Source organism: Oenanthe melanoleuca, chromosome 1 (genome assembly GCF_029582105.1).
Source record: "Oenanthe melanoleuca isolate GR-GAL-2019-014 chromosome 1, OMel1.0, whole genome shotgun sequence".
Taxonomy (NCBI): domain Eukaryota; kingdom Metazoa; phylum Chordata; class Aves; order Passeriformes; family Muscicapidae; genus Oenanthe; species Oenanthe melanoleuca.
Genome location: NC_079333.1, coordinates 109,075,250 through 109,091,025, shown reverse-complemented (window position 1 = coordinate 109,091,025; position 15,776 = coordinate 109,075,250).

Here is a 15,776-nt window from a genome sequence, read left to right as displayed (position 1 = left end):
GATGAATTTTAAGGTCCCTTCCAACCCAAATTATTCCCTGATTCCACGATTTTAAACTGGTGATGGAATTCCCCAGCTCCCTTGCCTGGTGCTTGCTTATCCTGAGAGAAAGGTCCCAAAGCAGCACCCTGTGCCACAGCAGTGCCATGGCCAGGGCCACCAAGCAGAATTGTCCCCTTGCACCTCTAAGGAGCTGCTGGCACCCTCAGTTGCCCTCTGGTCCTGTCCTTGCTGCAGAAGGATGCAGGAACTCTGAGGGCAATTACTCAAGGGTAGGAATTCGCCCTGTGATTGCAAAACAATTGACCCTGTGCACATTTTCAAGATTTTTTTTCTCACCAGGAATGGTTAAAAAGTAGCCAGAATACAGCTCATCGGAAATCAGAGCCTCAATGAGGTGTTAAACCTTGTGGAAGATGAACCAAGGATTTCATACCACAGTGGTTCCCTTCACATCACAGACAACTTTTGTGCTTGGAGACTCGAGGTTTGCTGACAAATGAGTGCTGAATCCCGACCCTTGTGATATCAGCAGTGAATTGTCATGTGCTTTCAATCACAAGGTTTACCACTGGCACGGTGTTTTATAGAAAGTCAGAGTGGTATTTTTTCTCTTTGGAAAGCTTGGTGTGGTTTGGTCAGTAAAAAGACAAGATTTCATTTTTTCACTGAAGTTTTCTTTGGATTCTTGGGTTTGCCTGCTGGGATGCCACACTGGGACTGAGTTTTGGCTTTCACAAGAAGCAGGAAAAGGGACTTTATAACAAGCCCTGCAGTTAATGGATCTGTCAGAGTCTTTAACTGCAGCCTCATTAAGTGCACTTTCAGCTGAAAACAATTGCCCAGTGACAGAGACAAGGAGAACACTAGCAAATAAAAAGTTTTATTTCCTACAGGAGTGGACTAAATAATTGATTTTATATCCAAGTGATCTATGGGAAATGCAATGCCAGTTGTTCCAACACAAATAGGAAAGAATTAATTTCTTCACAAGGAAAATCTGTATTGATCAACCAAGCCTTGTTAATCTCTCACAAGTCAGAGCATTGAGAGTAAACTTCAGGAAACCATTTTAGTGGCAATTCCATTTCCCTTCCTCTGTGTGAACCAAGCAGAGAAGTAATTTTTTTAAGTGATGCAAACACTGGTTTGGTGATCCATAATCTCAGCTGGGCTTGTAATTCCAGTCAGTTTGGAACAACTCAGCCTCACAGCTCTGCTTCTGCCTGGGATTACTCCCAGGGAAATCCTTCTGTGGCTGAAGAGAACCATCCAGGATCCCATTTTCTGGGGGAAGAATATTAATCAGAGCTGATACAAACCATGGGTACCAGTGCAAAAGCCTGGCTCCCACCAAAGGAGTGGGAATGTGCTGAATGGAATCTGCTGAAGGATTCTCCTGGGTTCCTGTGATCACAAGGGTTAAATTTTGGATGCCCCCACAAGAACATCCTTGCAAGTTGTCCATAAACCAGGGGTGAAGCAACAGGACTGAGTAGGAATCCCTGACATCTCCAATCAGGCCACAGCAATTTCTGAGGCTGCAGTGAAAGATCCACTTCCAGGATTTTGGTGATTTGCCTTAGAGGAATCCAAAAGATCAGGGCTTCCTCCTTTTCCCTGTTTCTTTACCCCTGGATTACCAGAGAGCACACAAAACTGTGCTTGTGGGGGCTTTCCTGAATTCTTTAACACCAGTGAAAAACATGATCTCAGAGTTGTGCCTACATTTATTTCAATTGAAACCTGCCCAATTTCCTGCTTGGGGAATATTTTTGCAAGTTTTCCAAGGAGAACAGTGCAAAGGTAAATTTTGCCCCATCTTGTGTGGTGAGAAAAGTGAGAGATTTTCCTTTTCACATCTCAGTTTGCAAATCAGGAGAATGACTGAGCCATCTCAGTGCTGTGCAGAAAAACAAAAACAGACCATGAGGATGAGGGTTGGGGCTGTCCTGTGCTGTGAGGATCTGCCACCACCCCCTCCCCAAACCCCACCACCACCCCAAACTGCAGTGAGCCCAAGATGGAGTGATTGCCAGGATATCTGGAGAAGGAGATGAAAATCTATATAAACACATAGAACATGAAATTCTGCACTTGCCATGCTCTGACTTTGACCATAGCTCTTTCCTCATCACGTCTCCCTGACAATGTTTGAAGATGGATTTGCTGCCAAACCATTTTTGCTGTAATTTATTTATTTATTTATTTTCATATCCCTGAGCTGAAAATCAGCATGCATGAAGGCAGACATTGACACTCTTCCATATACAGTTTTTGTTTAACATAACTTGAGGCACAAAATCCTGAAACTTGAAGAACTTCTAAATCCTGCTTGCCCTGGCAGACCACAAACCCTCTGCCTGTCTTTCCTAAGAGAAGAATGCTTCAATAGATCTAAAAAGTTGAAAGGAACATCCCTTGGTTTACTTTAACACCTGAAAATCACAGGCACTTCTCATTTGAGTTTTCAAGGTTAGTGGACTATGTGCATTGTTTTATTTTCATTGAACTGTAAACACTGATAAGGTGGTTCCAACAAAAGATCAGTTTTCACCTCAGAGGATGTGGGCTCAAGTTTGCCTTGTTGTACTGTGCTGAAACAAATGTGTTTGTCTTAATTCTTCCAACCAGAGAGCAAAAACATCACTGTTTGGTGGGGAGCCAGTGAGATCTGATACAGACAGAGCTGGCTCAGCTTTAGTCCATCCTTGGCTGGCTCAGGAATTGTGTGTCCAGCAGGAGCAGGGCAGGGATTTCCCTCTGTGTCCAGCTGTGGCTCCTGCAGGAGAGCCCTGGAGGGGCTGGAGGTGTCCAGGGCAGGGACAGAGCTGGGGAAGGGGCTGAGGGAGCTGGGAAGGGGCTCAGGCTGGAGAAAAGGAGGCTCAGGGGGGACCTTGTGGCTCTGCACAACTCCCTGACAGGAGGGGCAGGGAAAGGAGGAGAGGAAATGGCCTCAAATGGCACCAGGGGAGGGTCAGATTAGATATGAGAAAAAAAAAAATCTTTACAAGAGTGGTCAGGATTGGGATGAGCTGCCCAGGGAGGTTTGCAGTCACTGTCTGGGGGAGTGCTCAGGACAGGCTGGATGTGGCCCTTGGGGACAGGGTTGGGGTGATGCTGGTGGCACTGGAGTGGCATTGAAAGATCCTAAAGGACTTTTCCCACTTTGGTGATTCTGGGATTCTGTGATGTCTCCCTGCAGTTGGATCCCTGTATGTGCACAGGGAGATCCATGCTAGAAATCCATTATTTACTCCAATGTATTTAATTTGTGCATGTTGGATATAGAGAAAAATTGCACAGAATTGTGACTGTGGAGAAATGGAAGCCAGAAAAGTTGTGTCTGTTCTACAGGAGTAAAAGCTGAGCTCAGTTTTTTTCTCTGTACTGTCATTTCTCTGGTAAATTGTTAGTCCATTTAATTTACAGCATTCCTGAGAAATGCCAATGGGCTATTCCCCTAATCCAGATGTATCAAAAATAAAGTGATATAATATACTTGGAATTTTAATATCAAGGATAAAACCAGCAAAACTTTACAAAGAATCAGAACTGTAAACAAGCCATGCTTTATGTATTTAATTTATCTGCTTAGTAGAGAGGCAGCATCTGTTTTCAGTGAGATGCTGCTATTTAAAAATTTTATTTCTCGAACTCAGCAGCTGGAATAAATGAAATAGCAGCCAAATGAACAGTTGGAGGGAAGGATTCTGCTGGAATGAGGGCATGGAAGGACAGTTGAGGAGGAAGGACAGTGCAGGAGGATCTGTAACCTCGGGATGTCCCAGGAATGACTCCCAGGCTCCCCATCTCACACGAGTTTCTTGCAGTGCTGCTGATTCCTCTGTTACCAGGAAGCAGAGCAGTGGAGGAGAGGTTCCTCTGGACCCACCACACATCCATGGTGTTGGAAAATTCCTGCAGGACACGGGCCACGGTGTTGCAATAGGAACAAACCTGCCCCTCTCCGCTCTGTAGCTGGAGAGCCAAACATTTTGGCCTCAAGTCACGTTCTTAAGCTTCTCCCTGGATTCCAGCTTCCAAAATACCAAAAGTATAAATTCTCTTCTGTCTTCTTTGCTCTCCAGCTCTTTGGGCTCACCACCTCAACCTGCTCCAGTCAGGGCTGGAAGGACGGACGGACGGACGGACGGACGGAGCCTGGGGAGCAGCAGGGCAGGACAGGGGTGAGATGAACTTGCCAACACTCAGGAGCTGACTGCCAGCACCCTCAGGAGTGCTGAAGGAACAGGAGCCCCTGGCTGCTGAGGATAAATGGACAGAAAGGTATTTTTGGGTGGGCGCACGGCAGAGCAAAGGGCTGGCACGGCTGGCCTCGAGGAATAGTGGAATGAGGTTAAACTGCCTTTATTCCAATGAAGAAAATTAACTGGGCTCTTAATCATCCCAGTTAAAGCTTTTACCACACCAGATTGTCCTGGTTAGAAGGAGGGCTCCATCATAATCTGAATAACCAAGGCTCTCTCATTAAATACCTTTCCTAGCCCTCTGTTTTCTCCCAGGGGGTCTGAACCTTTCTAACACCTTGGTCCCTCCATGCTGCCAGAGAGAACGGAGTGGATTTGAGAACAACACCTGGAATATTCTCCATTTCCTTCTCTCCATGGCTGTGGGGCACTGCAGAGCTGTGGTCGCTGGTTTGCCCCTTATGGAAGGGGTTTTTTCTGTAACAGTGGCACTGGAATTAAAGTGTAAATCCCCCCTTCTGCCCCCTTACCCTTTCCAGTGCTGAATTCAGCACCCACATTAGAGCCCACCCAGGGAAAGGATCACCCTGCCAGGAGCTGGAACATTTTGGATGAGAAGCCCCACACAAATGCAAGATGATAGTGCTGATAGCATTAACTACCTTGTAGCTCTGTATTTCAGGCTTGGAGACGACTGAATGATTCAGAGACTGTGTTTGCAGTAATAGCTTTGCACAAAGAGGTCACTTAGAGATAAAGTGGCAGTTAATTCAAACCAGAATTTCAGGCTTAGCTTTGCATTTTCCCCCCTTCTTTGAAGGAAATGAGAGGTGACACAATTGGATTAGATACACATTTTAGGCTTTTTCAGAAACTGGGATGTTATTTGCTGAAAAGATTGTAACAGTTCCAGGCTGATAAATGCAGTACATTGTTTTTGGCATGCATATCAATTCTTAAAACAAATACTCTTTACCAGAAATTTTGTAGAAACTCTTTTGGACTCTGGACAGTCTATTAGGTAAATAAGGGCTTTGCAGCACTATAGGAAAATGTAGAGTTTTACAGAAGCTTTTCAAAGTTTGGCAACACCATCCAGCCCAACTTCCTTTATTTTATAACAAAGCTCTTGAGATAAGAAGAGTGAGGGAGATAGAGAGGTACTTTGATTGGCAAATGTGTCAGGAACAGGGATAGAAAAATGGGAATCTGTGTGAGGCTGTTCCAGAAACCCGAGAGAAGCAGAGAACCCTTGTCCAGCACTGGGATCACAGGAGGTGAAAGTGACCCAGTCTGCCAAGGAATGTGTGAAAAGCTGCCTCTGTTCTCTTTGCCATCGAGTGCCAGTGTGTGGGCACAAATTCAGGTTGTACTCACACACAGGTGCCCGTGTCAAAGCAGATACAGACTGCAATTGCTTCCATTTAATCGACCTTCATTTCAGGAACTGCTGGCACTTCTCTCAGCCCTCTCCATCAGCCAGCTGGTTTCATCTCTGCTCTGTGGAATGCTTTCCTTGCTGTGGAACTCCAGCTTAGGAAGGATTCACCTGCTTTGGAGCCTGCTCCCAGGCCCAGAGCTGGCAGGACATCTTGTAATTGTGCTGCATCCAAACCCTGCCTTGCCAACGCTGGAAAGGAATTGTCTCTCTCGGTTTTGATAGCTCTGGATTCCTGGAGGTTCAGCTGATTGGAAATCCAGAGCCCTTTCCATGGCCTAGGCCTGATGGCCAAGCTCCAGAAGAAAAGCAGTGTGGCTCAGTGAGTTCTTTTGGACAGGGTGGTGCCCTTTTGGGCAGCAGGAGGAAAAGCCACATCAGAGCCCAAGGTGTTGCCCTCTTGCTGTGCAAACCCAGCCTATCTCCACACCAAGATGGGAATTTTGGGTGGTTCTTGAGACAGACTCACCTGTGTGGCTCTCTTGAGTTGTCATCCCCTGCCTCAGCTGGTTCAGTAGAATCTTTTCCATGATATTCACTGGAAATCTTTTGGTCACAAGTGGAGGTTTTTCCTGCTTTGATTCACCTGTGGAAAGCACCTCAAACCTCCTGTGTCCAAGTGCAGGGCTGTGCTAAGGGACAGCTCCTGCCAAGGTGGGTTTGGGTGATTTTCAGGCCACTGAGTGGCAAGGATGAAGAAATCTCCCTGCAGATCTGCTGGGATATATTCAAGGAAGTGATAAAAAACCAAGTGAAGGAAGTTATTGAAAAGTACACATAGTTAATGACGGTCTAGATGAGCAATAAAACAAGGCAATATGTGGAAAATGTAAACAAGCCAGGGCTGAAGGGAAACAAAAGAAGTAAAAATATCTTGCAGTGCACTGAGAAAATCACTCTGAGACTGGACAAGCAGGGAGAGATCTGAGGGAAGAGCAGGAAAGCAAGGTGCAGAGCAGTGTCCTAAGGGTTAACTTCTCTGGAAATGCAGTTGGGCCAATAATACCAACAATTAGAGGGAAAAAAAAAAAAATGTGGTGAATCACATAGCCCAAAGGTGAAATTTTTTGAAGCCTGTCTTAGCCAGCTTTAGGAGATTGCAGTTCCAGGTTTAAAGGGCTCAGTTCCTCCAGCAGAAAACTCTGCTCCAAGAAGGAGTTAAAAGAAGTGCTCCAAAAAGAGATAAACAGCACAGCTGGCCTTGGGGGGACACAGAAATCTGAAAAGGTGTATTGGAGCAAGTGGAGGTTGGAGGTAGCTGAGTAAAGAAAAGAGTGGAATGAACCCTGAGGAAAAGAGTTCCTTTCATTCCAAGCAATCCAGAGGTATAATTCATTGTCCTGATGAAATCAATTGTCAACAGGCTGCACTCAAGACACAGAACAGGGGGAAGAGACAGAGTGGCTTCAAATCAGGGAATGTTGCAGTGGCCAAGGATTCAGAAGCTGAGGAATAAGTGGAGAAGTGTGGAGAGTGCAGGCACTCCCTGTGAGCCCATTGTCAGTGACTCAGCTGAGATGTGCTGAGGGAAGCAGGAGAAACACAGGGAAAAACATGGAATTGTAGAATGGTGTGGGTTGGAAGGGACCTTAAAGTTCATCATATTCCACCCCTGCCATGGCAGGGACACCTCCCACTGTCCCAGGCTGCTCCAGCCCCAGTGTCCAACCTGGAACTGAACATTCCAGGGATCCAGGGGCAGCCACAGCTGCTCTGGGAATTCCATCCCAGCCCCTCCCAGGGAACAGTCCCTAATTCCCAATATCCCATCAAATCCTACTCTCTTTCAGTCTGAAGCTGTTTAATGTCCTGATGAAAGCTCTGCTTGAACTCTTACACCAGAGAGCTGTGAGGATTTATGGGGTTAAGCAATTGCTTCATATATTCAAAAATTTCTAAATTTAGTGAATGACAAAGCAGTCTGATTTCACCATCATCCTTCTGGGTTTTTATCAGGCATTATAAAAGCTGGATGTATTACAGAAAAAAGTCACTGCAAGTCTGATGTTAAGGTCCACGTGCAGGTGCAATTGCAGATCTGCCAGACATTCTCAGGCTGGAAATAAACCTGGAGGAATGATTTAGCAATAGTTGGCATGTGGATGCACTAGTTGCAGCTAGAAAAAGGAAGTTATAAAACAAGCAGATTGTTATGTGAGCCCTGTAAGCTTTGTCTTAGCTGGGCATTTTGTGGCACTTGAGGTTAAAAGTGTGGCATTGAAGTGTTACATTTAATGTTAAATATGAATGTATCAGGGCAGAGCATGAACAGTGTTTTTTGCTGGACTGAATGATATATGATTATCAGCAGATAATCAGGCACTTAAATGCTGAAGTTGGGACAATATTGGGTGTAAAATACAATCATTTGGAAAGAAAAATGCTGGAAAGCAGCTCTGAGGAGAAGGACCTGGGGGACACCGAGCTGTCCCTGAGCCAGCAGAGTGTCCAGGGGTGTCCTGGGGGCACTGGGATGAGCATCCCCACAGCCAGGGGTGACCCTGCCCCTGTGCCAGCCCTGGAGGCTCCTCTGGGTGCTGAGCCCAGCTCTGGCTGCTCAGCACAGCAGGGACAGGAGCTCCTGGGGCTGAGCAAGGGCCTGGAGCATCTCCGTGCCCAGGAAAGGCTGAGGGAGCTGGGGCTGCTCAGCTGGAGAGGAGCCAGAGAGAGGGGCTCAGCCTGGTGTGCCTGTCTGTCTGTCTGTCTGTCTGTCCCTGTGCAGGGAGGGCAGAGCAGTCCCAGGCTCTGCTCCAGGCCCCAGCAATGGCCCCAGAGCCAGGGGCAGGGGCTGAGCCCAGCAATTCCCCCTGCACAGGAGGCACAGCTTCTGCCCTGGGCAGGGAGCAGAGAGGGGCTGGAGTCTCCTCCCTGGGGATATTCCAGAATATTCACCTGGACACAGCCCTGTGCCCTGTGCTCTGGGATGACCCTGCCCCAGCACCGTGTCCCCAGATGGAACCATTGTCTGGAGGGTGTGCAGCCTCACAGACAGACCAGAATAAATACATCTGTACTCCCAGGGACCTTTGGACAGCTCTAGTCTTTATGGGGCCTGTAGGGAGACTGGCTTTTCCTGTCTGTACAGTAACTTTCAGACATATTTTCTGTGGATGATAAAATCAGGAGAATGTGTGGGGGTATATGAGGCCACCTGGGTGTGATTTCCTAATAGCAGACGTGGGGTTTTGTTCTGGGGTTGTTTGTGGCTTTAAGTTCTGCTCAGCATCTCAATCCTAATGCATTGTCTGTGGTCTGTAGAGCCCCAGAGAGCATTTTCAGCCATGGGTACCTTTAGTTCAGCACCTACATCCATGTTTTAAGGCTCTTTCAAGTGTCTTGTTTTTGAGAAATTGAAAATATTTAATGCCCTTGACACTGAGTGACCCAGCCTGTGGCAATGGATGGGAATGTGCAAGCCTTCAATTCTTAATTAACTGCTTGAGAAAACGAGGTGTCCCATGTTAGAGACACTCAGAGGGACAAAACAGACCCAGCCTCCCCCCTTGGTATCTTTAAGATTGTATTTAACACTACTTTTCAATAGTTGTCCCTGAAACCAGCTCCTGCTATACATGGTGGAGTTAATTGTCATTAAAGGAGAATCTTGGTCAGGGCAGTATCTCCCAGTTAAATCTCACTTTTCTTCACCTGCTGCCATTTGCAAGCCCAAACAGTCCTTGCAAGCATTAAAATTGGGGGAGCTCTGATTTGTTTTTCATGCTTTTAATTTTCTCCTTCACATGATGGATGGTGGGATTTATTGTAGCTCAGAGGAACAAACCAGTTGTTATTCAATCTGCCCCAGGCAATCCACCCTGGCAACAGCCAAAAATAATAGCCATGGTCCCTGGAAAGATTCTGCTCAGAAATTCTGAAGGAATTCACCTTTGGGGCAGGGAGCAAGCATGGAAAAATGCAGCCCCAAAGGTCAGCATTTTGCAATGCTCATGGCACATGGAAATGGGAGGTTTTGATGGAGACTGTGGTGCAATCCTGGTGACAGTGGGTGCAGCCACACTCCTGTCATGGAGCCACCACTTGCTTCCCCTGCCACATCATGGACTGGATTTTACTTCCTCTCAAAGCTGAGTTCTGCAGATCAATGATGGCAACTCTGCTTTCTACAAAAATTTGGTCTTGATGTTGGGTCTTTTCAGCCCTGTCTGGGCAAATGTTTGCCCTTGGTGTTTGGGAGATCATTTTCCATGTGATCTTGTGCCATGATCTCTGTTGGTGACTACAAACTTCAGGGCAGTCTTAGTACACACACCCTGTACTGAAAACTCTGTGCCCTTCCCTTTATGACCCTCTTTTTGTGCACTTTCTGTAGTTCTGGGCTCTGTCAACCTCAGGAGTTGTCTGTAGGCTCACTTCTTAATCCTCTTGGATAAAGTTTGGCAAAAGTACACACTTCAGTTCCTTTCATTCAAGCCAGAAGCTATTTTTCCAGGAAGACACATTTAAAATTGCACAAAGGCACTCATTTAATTTGCTCTGCCTTTTTACTGCTGCTTTCTGAGAGGCCATCTAGTCTGGCTATCTGAAACCAGTAGCCACATTTTTGTCCCAAATAGTCACAACTCAAAGAGATTCAGTAAAGAAAGTTCCAAACAGATATTTTTACAGGGCTCTTATTGGTGCTCATGAAAAGAAGTTTCCAAGTAAAATAAACCATTATTTCTCAAATTATTCCAAAGGAAAGCTCCATTAAAATATCCTTGAAGTTTTAAAGGTAAGGAAAAAACCTAATATACCTGATGGACATGCTGAGAAATGTGCTTGAGAATTAGAGATTGTGACCCCATGGTTGGAGAATGCAGAGTGGGTTTTGCAGATTTAGTGATCCAAACAAACTGAAATGTGATTAGGAGAGATTTCCCTTCCCACTGTTCTCCTCCAAAGTGTGCTACTGAAGAAATGAAACTGGAGATGAAAGTTTCTCTTTGATGGAGGAATTCTGGTGTCACATCAACAGGAGGGATCCAGTGGCTGAGGGAAATTCACACTTGAGGAGAAACCACAGAATGTTGTGTTTGTGGCTATAGGAGAGCAGAGAAAAGGATAATGCAACAGAGTTCCTGGTGTAATGGAGAAGCAAAAGAGAGAGAGAGCTTTGTTTAAAGAAACACCACACTTTATAGGGTAGTACATGAAAAACAAAATAGAAAAGACTCATTGGTCCAAGAAGGCAACAGCTCTTTGAAAACATGCTTTGTGCAAAATATCACAGACACTCACATGGCTCTCACACCCTGCAGGTGCAAAATCATTGTTGTAATTCCTTGTCCTTGTGCAGCCTGAGAAACCCAAGGCTTCAAGGCTGCTTTTCCCTGGTTCCCAGCAGCATCCAACAGCAACAGAACACCCAAGAGAGAGACCACCACGGGTCAAGGGGAGGGAAATGACAGCCAGGCAAGGCTGCCTCTGTTTCTCGTGGTCAGTGGGATGTTTCCAGCCCTGTGTCCCCTGGAGCAGCTCCTCCAGACCATAACCCTGGCTCATTCTTGGGCCAGACATCCTGCTTGCAGCTGAGAACAATACTCAGGATTATGTCTTGTAGAACACAGTTTTCCACGAGCGTGGATCCAATCCTCAACAAATCCAACCTCCTGCTACAGCTCTGACCTGAGGGACCTGGAGAGTTGTGTGCCCCTGGAAGTGCCGCAGGAAGCAGCTCTGCCTGCTGGGCAGCTCCCAGTGATGTGAGCAGAACTTCCATGGGGATGTTCAGGCATCCTGCAGGCTCATGATGTGGCAAACCAAGCATGCACCCACCACAGAGTGTCACAAAGCAAAGACACGAGGAGCAGTTCCAGGAATCCGAGGTGAATTTTTGCTGCTTTGGACATTTTGACCAGATTGGCAGGGGAGGGGAAATTAAAATCCCTCTTGGAGCTGAAGCCCATTGTCATTTTCACTCTGGTGTGGAAAGCCAGCTTGGATCTGAATTCCTGCTTGTGAATCTTCCCCATCTCTGGGCAAGAACCAAACCAGAAGATGCTCATTTCCACAGCCAGGGAGAAGGCAGCCAAATGTGCCTGGGAATGAGTGGCTTTTCTCAGAGGCTGCTTTTCCTCCAGAGCTTTCTGCAACCTGGAAATCCTCTTGCTGTTTTGGGTGGCAACATGTATTTCTGTCATCAAGAAGCAAAAATTCTGGGCAGAAACTTAAATTTGGAAGCTGTCAAAGTCCTTCCATCCCTCAGAGGACAGCAGTGGAGCTGGGGGTCTGAAACCCTGAGCCAGCTGGATGGAGAACAACCACCTTCCCTGATGTGAGCAGATAAGACACATCTGAGCAAGTGCAGCCTTCTCACATGCAAACTCCTTGGGATGAAGTTTTGGAAAGCTGTGGTAACAGGGTTTCCACAGAGGTCACTTCATTGAGAACAGAGCTGGGCTCTCCTCAGCCAGATCCTCAGACAGAATAAAATCCTGTTCCCATTATGTGCTTTCCACGTGCACAAACCTCCCCCAGCAGCTGCAGTGTCAGCCACAACCTCTCACAGTGCAAAGAGCACTTTGTGAAGGGCTTGTTCTCAAACCAGGCTGGGAAAACAGGCTGTGAATTCCTCAGGGTGGCCAAAGATGTGACAAGAGAAAAAAGATGTGAAAATGTGTGTAGGGCATGCTAAGAGCACATGTAAGTGTGGTGTCTGGTTTTCTGGGGTGTGAAGATTCCTGTCCCTGCTGGTGTCCACAGGGACAGCCCAGGGAGGAGCTGGAGCTGCTGCAGAGCCCAGAGGAGCAGCAGGATGAGCAGAGGGATGGAGCAGCTCTGCTGGGAGGAAAGGCTGGCACAGCTGGGATTGTTCACCTGCACAGGAGAAGCTTTGGGCTGAGCTCAGGGTGGCCTTGCAGGGCCTGAAGGAGCTGCAGGAAACATGGAGAGAGACAATTGCCAAGGGCTGGAGGGACAGACACAGGGAATGGAGGGACAGACACAGGGAATGGAGGGACAGGACACAGGGAATGGAGGGACAGACACAGGGAATGGAGGGACAGGACACAGGGAATGGCTCCCACTGCCAGAGGGCAGGGCTGGATGGGATATTGGGAATTGGGAATTGTTCCCTGGGAGAGGCTGGGATGGAATTCCCAGAGCAGCTGTGGCTGCCCCTGGATCCCTGGAATGTTCAGTTCCAGGTTGGACACTGGGCTTGGAACAACCTGGAATTGTGGAATATGTCCCTGCCCATGGGACTGGATGATTTTTAAGGTCCCTTCCAACCCCAACCATTCTACAATTCCTTCATTTGCATTTCCTGCAGAACCTTCAGGCACAATATTTTACCTTTATTTCATGGGAATCTCCATAAGGAATTTTAACCCTTTCAATCCTGCTCTTAACAAGAACTTCATCAGTCAGAATCAGGTGAAATGTTTGATGAATACTCTGAAGCACATGGGAAAAATGCAAAACCTAGAGGACAGTCTCCAAAAAATTGAAGAAAACCTAGAGTCCAAAGCACAAATATCTGTGTTTAACGAGACAAGGCTCAGCTTCACACATGGATTTAGTTGTGTAAAAGCACAAACAGGTGTTTAGCAGTTCTCAGGTGACACCTCCGCCTGAACTTGTTTTGTGCAAGCACCATTTCTCTGTTTTTTATAACAATGCCAATTTCTTTTTGTCCTGGCTCTGATTTTTAACTCATCATTTGGGGATTCCCAGGAACAGAGAAAAAGAGATAAGTCTTTGAGGAGTGGCTGTGGCTTTTCCCCTTTCACACTGCACTTCTGAGCTGCACCATGTTCCACATGAGAAGCCCAAAGCACTTTTTCAATAAAAACCCTGATTTTTGGATCAAGTTGCAGGTGCAGATTTGATGAGTGAGGCTAATTTTTCTGCCAGGGATCCAGTTTTATTGCTTCTTTTCCTTACTTAACTTTATCCAGAGCCCACATAAAATCTGAAAATGCCCTGAGCAAGCCCCTTATCACCATGGGGTTTCCTGCTCAGCTTCATTGAATTGAGAGGTTTGGATCAGTATTTCAGCATTTCCAGCCCAATCTTTTCAACTCAACCTGTTGTTGCTGCAAGGAAAGAGATTTATAAACCCTGGTACTAGAGGTAAATCTGAAGGAAAAAAAAACCAAAAAACCCTGTGATTTTATGCATTCTGGAGGGAATGAACTGAGAAATTAACTTCTCCTTCTGGCCTACCTCAGCAGCAGTGTGGGAACAGCCCCAGAGCTTGTGGGGACCCACAAGGAAGAGACACTTGTTTAAGATGGAAAACTCTGCAAAGAAAGGTATTTACATTTTTAAATCATACACACAAAGCTGGGAAATACCCATGCAACTCAAATTCCACTCTCTGCTCTGCTGCCCTGTTTTCCAGAATCGAATAAGAATCCACAGAGCATTAGTTAAAAAAACAAAACAAAGCAAAACAAAAACAAAAAAAAATGAAAACCAAAACAAACAAAAAAAAAAAAAAAAAAAAAAAAAAAGAAACAAAAAAAAAAAAAGAAAAAAAAAGAAAAACCAAACAAAAACAAAATAAAAAACCCTTTATAAAAAAAGGTTTAAAACTGAACTGTTGTGCATCTTTCAGAGCATATCCTTATATTATGTTCTCCCAAAGACTTTTCACACTGTGAAGATTTCATGGTCATGTAGTGGATTTCAATGTCACCATGTTGCCACAAATCCTGATTTGGGATGTGTGAGAACAGCACATTATTCATTTATGTTTAGGGCAGTTTGTCAAACTTTACCCAGAGTAAAGAAGGGGAAAGGTTTAATTGGGAATTTTTAATAATGTATAATCCCAGCTAAACATAATTTAATTGGATAGTGAAGGACAATTCATAGGTGCTTCACCCCATGACGAAGCTCTGCAAACAGAACAGCTCATCTGAAAGCAGAAAAAGACCTTCACAAGCATTTTTATATATAAATATAAATATATTTATAGCTGTTGCCATCTCCCTCATTGTAAATATAGAGAAAGAGACACCACTGCAACAGGTTCATGGATTCGGGGAACAATCCAAGTAGTGTGAAATTCTTTAGTCTCTGGCAAAGTGGAAAAAAAAAAAAAAATCACCTCTAAGTGTTGCCCTTTTAAATGCAAAACAGCTGCTGCCTCCTGGCACTGCCTGAATGCTGCACTTGACAGCAGAATTCCAGCTCCTGCTTCCCTCTGGTCACATATCATGGCATTATTAATATCTGCTAATGGCATTTTCATCCCTGTTTAGCAGGGATTTGGCTCTGGCTGGTGTGTCCCCTGGGAATTTGGGGTGGGAAGGGTTTGGGTGATGAAATGGATGGTTTGGGTGGTGAATGTTTGATGGGAAGTGGAAGGAAAGGGAAAGGAAATTATCCAGGCACTGTGGGATGTGCCTGCAGGTGATGCTGAGCTATCCTGTGCTGGGATATGGAATTCCCAGGAATTACAGGATAATGATATCCAAGGGCATCACATGAGCCTTTCTAGTTCTTCCCTTTCCCTGCTGCTGTTTGCATTCCCAGGAATCCCACCAAATCCCAGTATGGTACCAATGGCATCTCACAGGCTTTAAACCTTGTCTTCATCCTGCCCAAATCATCCCTGCCTATCTTCAAACCTGGCTTTAAACCCTGTCTTCAAGGTACCTGATTTCATCCTGCTCAAATCATCCCTGCCTATCTTTAAAACTTGGCTTTAAACCCTGTCTTCGAGGTACCTGATTTCATCCTGCCCAAATCATCCCTGCCTGGCTTTAAACCTGGCTTTAAACCCTGTCTTCAAGGTACCTGATTTCATCCTGCTCAAATCATCCCTGCCTATCTTCAAACCTGGCTTTAAACCCTGTCTCCAAGGTACCTGATTTCATCCTGCTCAAATCATCCCTGCCTGGCTTTAAACCTGGCTTTAAACCTGGCTTTAAACCTTGTCTTCAAGGTACCTGATTTCATCCTGCCCAAATCATCCCTGCCTGGCTTTAAACCCTGTCTTCAAGGTACTTGATTTCATCCTGCTCAAATCATCCCTGCCTGGCTTTAAACCTGGCTTTAAACCTTGTCTTCAAGGTACCTGATTTCATCCTGCTCAAATCATCCCTGCCTGGCTTTAAACCTGGCTTTAAACCCTGTCTTCGAGGTACCTGATTTCATCCTGCCCAAATCATCTCTTT